This window comes from Astatotilapia calliptera, chromosome 1, assembly GCF_964374335.1.
Source record: "Astatotilapia calliptera chromosome 1, fAstCal68.1, whole genome shotgun sequence".
Classification (NCBI taxonomy): Eukaryota; Metazoa; Chordata; class Actinopteri; order Cichliformes; family Cichlidae; genus Astatotilapia; species Astatotilapia calliptera.
In genome coordinates this window covers 25,655,660-25,660,327 of record NC_137422.1, presented here as the reverse complement: position 1 = coordinate 25,660,327, position 4,668 = coordinate 25,655,660, and the positions used below count along the sequence as shown (strand labels likewise).

At 40.9% G+C, this 4,668-nt stretch overlaps 1 long non-coding RNA gene across 1 annotated transcript; it reads left to right on the top strand.

Annotated features, from left to right (window-relative positions):
- The first annotated feature begins 2,722 nt into the window (after positions 1 to 2,722).
- LOC145425860 (uncharacterized) lies at positions 2,723 to 4,310 on the top strand. The gene is made up of 3 exons (XR_013906618.1): positions 2,723 to 2,864; positions 3,450 to 3,567; positions 4,169 to 4,310. It is a non-coding gene; the product is annotated as an uncharacterized LOC145425860 (long non-coding RNA).
- Positions 4,311 to 4,668: the final 358 nt, after the last annotated feature.

Genomic DNA, 4,668 nt, shown 5'->3' with positions numbered 1-4,668 from the left:
TGTTTTCTCTCATCAGACAGCCCTTTTATGGCATCCTGAATGTGCATGTACACTATGGTTCCAGCTACAGCTTTACCTGTTATCATCTTGTCTTTGCCATTTTATGCTGCCTTAGTGCAAAAGATGTTGTTGTTGTCTTTTTTTTTTTTTTAAATTTTGTGTACATTTAAAAAAGTGTAATCTAAGTGGTGATTAAACAACAATTTGAGTGAAAATGCATTTGGGTTTTAGTAACAAACCACTCAATTTGCAGTGGTTATTTGAATTAATTTCCAAAGACATCTTAAATCCAAAGATATCAAGTGAAGTGATACAGTATTTTCTTCTTTATTTAATTTCTTTTTATTTAGGCCAAAGTACAGAAGCTAAATAATTGCAGGGCCAGTAGCTCAATATAATTAGGCTCATTTGTGGAAATGTATCATTTCACAAATGTCCACTTCCCTCAGAGAACTCACTTCATACTGTGCAGCATGTTTCATCCAGCATTGCTTGAAGCCTTCAATTGGACATATGCTTCTTAAACAGTTTGTTTTTCCCTACTGTATGGTTTAATTCTCTAAATGTCCTGGCAATTAGGGTGTGACTTTTGATATAGAAGCCGAAACTAGCTGTTTTCTTTGCAGAATAAAACAAATTTATTCTCACTAAATGAAGACAGCTTGCTACAAATACCTTTAACTGCCTACTCTATAAAATCTTTAATAGAAACTTACTGACTCATGTCACATTCATTGGGCTTGTTGATAAAATCACAACTGTCACCATGGCCCTGTAAAAGTGGGAGAGGTAACGCCATGCTGTTGCTGCAAGCTGTCTAGTAATGAGACGTCACTCCATCAGGGGTGGTGTGTTATGACAACTACTAGAGGCATTTTAGTGGGTTTTTTTGTATGTGTGTGGTTGTGTACAACACATGTGTGCATATATTTGGACACTCATGACCCAAAGCCAACACTGAATAATGCAAATTTCTAGGATTTATTTTTTTTAAGGCCTGTAGTACATTTGCAATGATGCGCATGAAAATTTTATTGCAAAGAAAGGGAATAGTTAGCACATTACCCTACATTTATTGACAAATGAAACAATCATCGGGAAGAAAAGTGTCACACAAAGAGAAAAAACTCTCACCAGACTCGCGTGAGTTGCCGTAACCCTGCTATGCATTAACCAGTCCCACTGATGTGACTAATCTGCTTCTTTTAAAGGCGAACGTTTTACATTTACAAGTCAGCGTGTGCGTGTGTGTGCGTCTTAACCAGCTGTACATACATAAGGTATTTGCGTGTCTAACAACGGTATGGTATAAAAAGAAACCCCCAGGTCTCATAAAATATATAACACAACCGATCTTGCAGATTTTCCAATTGGAAACATTGGTGCACACAAACTCCATGTGCTCTCACACGCTGCTGCACCATCATGTATTTAAGAACAAGTTTTATAAATTCGACCGTTGGAGTCTGTTGTTCCATTTTATGTCACATTCCTTAGTTGTGCGATATGAGATGGTTCATTTGATTTAAGTGTTACCTAAAAGACTCATTATTTATTGAAATATACACCCTGTTTTCTGTACAAGGTATCCCTTGGTTAAATGCATTTTAAAAATGTGTAATACCCCTGTAGGGATCTGGATTAATGTATCAGATCAAGACGTGAGTTTTATTCCTCACTTTTGTAAATATGCCTATTACAGATAGCATTAGTACTGACCTTGACTTCCTTCCTAAGTCAATGATTGTGACTGTTTAATGTTTCTGCAAGAATTATTATCACAATAGTAATTTAAATCTTATCTTATACAATAGAAAATAATCTCAATTATGGGAAAGTACATTAAATCACACAAAATCAGTTAACCTGTGTTCAAAGGAAAGGAAAGAGAGGATGTAGCATGTAATTCAGCACTCAAATGATATTGGCTAGCCTGTCCTCTCTCATCCTTTCTAGAAACATGTCTTATTCGCCACAGCTCATCGAAACAGCATTTTTACATTCAGCTTTTAGCCTTCAATAGCTTGTGCCCCTTCACATCACCCTCTTTTCAGCTTAGAGGCTCCAGAGATCTGTGGTCTGTTAGCTCTCTCACAGCATTTCAGCTGACATCACCAAGAACTCATTTTACCAGTCTAGCAAAGTGCCTGGCATCGACAGAACGAGCACAGCATTTTCTCATACACAATGGATTCCCCAAACTCACAGAACTGCCGTAATGACCAAGTCTCTCAACCCATGGTGATGGTTGATGTTTGGCTTGCACTGTTGCTGATATTGCCCCCTCCCCCTGCTCTCTCCTTTCAAGTCCACCCATTTGACAAAGTGAAAACAGCAACAAAAACACAAACAAAAACCTCCCCCAAGCTCAGGCATGCACAGCCAAACCTGACATTCTAATTAGTTTTAAAAGTAATTGCTCGAAATGATTAGTTGAGTTGGGCCACTTTCCCTTGTTACCTCTGAATTGGAAATATAATTGTTGCGGACAGTAATTGGCCAGCAATAGACTGTTGGTTATTGTAGTCTGTTGTGGACGGCTGCATCATTACCAAGGCTTGGATGCAGTTCAGCTTTTGAACTACAGTGACCAAAGAGGAACACAAACACACACGCACGCAATGCTCTGCTTCCCCATGCCAGCTCTCCATCACCACTCGGGCCCATGCCCCGCTCTAAGGATCTAAGTTCCTCTTTCTTTGTCCCCTCCCTTTGTTGCTCCTACCCTCATGTACCTTGGGGGCAAATGGACTACTTGTTGAGAGAAAGAAAGGCTGCAAGCTCCGAAGAGGAGAATCGCCAGCTCGTAGATGGAAAAGGGGTGAAGCAGCAGAGAGCCATCGCAGAGAAATGAGACAGGACTCGTGAGTTTGCTTCTTACTTTGAAGAATTATCAACACAGAAAGTTGCAAAGCTGCTCTGGTGAATGACATCCGAGCTTTTTATGTGACACCAACGTGACTACACGTGTCCCATCTGTGTGTGTGTTTGTGTGTTTCTTTGTGTATGCTCTCACTGTTATTGCCAGGATCAGCTTCTGTCTGTTTATGTTTGTTGTACAGAGTTTCCTTTGCTAAATTGTGTGGAAGCCAAACAGCTCCCATCAGTAAACCAGGCAGAAAGGGCTGCGTATCCCGCTACGGGATCCAGGACATGCCAGGGGGACCACATACACAGGCACATACACATACGCACAATGGGAGTACCTTATTCTCCCTGACTCACAAGCACACATCAACTCACTAATTAACTGACAGTTAGCGAGAAAGACAGACACACACTGTATATATGTGAATGTGGGTGTGTGTGTTTGAGTGCAAAAGGTATATACTGATTATGTTAGGATATCACAGAGAAATCAAGATTATTTGGGTTGATAGACTTTCAGCAAAAACTGAGCAAATGTGCATCTTCCAATTATGCATTACTTCTCTCTCTTACACTCAAAGCGATATAGGTCATGGCTGTCAGACTAAGGATTCTGTCATCAGCCCTCACCCTTCCTCCTTTCTCCATCACTCCTAGCCTGAGGGTTGAGTTCCCATACCTCGTCCATTTGGACCCTCAGTAAGTGTACTGTATGTACAGTAGAGACCTCACACCCAATGCACATCTCACCCACCCGTTCCATTAGAGGAAAGAAGCACTCACTCTGTTCACTGCCTTTAGGAGGGGGAGTGGGAACTACGACCAAAGATAGGCTAATGCCCCATACCCTGTTTCAACACAAGCTATACAAGCATAACTTTTAGTATTTACAAGTTCTTATTTCTTTTTTGGAACCAAGCTAAAGTTGCATTTTGCCTTCTAAATAGTCTTTGTTGTTAGTTCTTTTTTAAACTCTTTGATTAGTGGACTGTGAGTATTGACAGCCTGCTGTGTGTGATCATCACAACAAACTGACAGTAGGGAGCTCGATAGCCATCCGACCCAGCCTCCAATACCATCTGTCTACTATGGATCTCTGGAGGTTGACGTCTGTTGGCTTGGGAGATGTACACACCACAAGCCTCAAGGGCTGGCAGAACAGAGTTGAAGGAAGTGTGTATGCCCCAATTGAAGCTGTTCAGTCATCTTCACACACAGAATAGGGACTGGTGGAGTATACCCACTCTTTTTCATGATCTCTTTCACTGTCTTTCTCCCTCCATCCCCCTCTCTCTCACAGAAAAGCAAAAGTGATCAAACGCTACTGTGATGTCTTAATTAAGAAGTACTAACAGGCTTGATTAAAAGAAGAGAATGAAAGGATCCATCAATGAAAGGAGTAATTCCCTTATCAGCTAACTGCAACACAAGTGGACGGGAGAGGAGGGAGCGTAAAGGGAAAGTGAAGAAAGAAAACAGGATGCATCAATAGAATGGGAAATATGCAAACAGAGAAGGAACTGAGGCATGACTGAATTCATACAGCAGCGTGACTGATATCACTTCAACTCCTCAACTTCAATAAAGCATCGACAAGCAAAAGTTCAGCGCAATTAAGACTGGACAGGTTTTCATAAGTGGCCTTCTGCTAGGGAGATATAGCTTGAGAATGAGCATATTTTTGTTTGCATGCAGCACTAACAGAGACATTTGGCTGTCAGGGTAATGCCGCTGCATCTGACCCAAGTTTATTTTTGGGTCACAATCTCCACCATGGGTATGAAAACAAACAAACCAGGC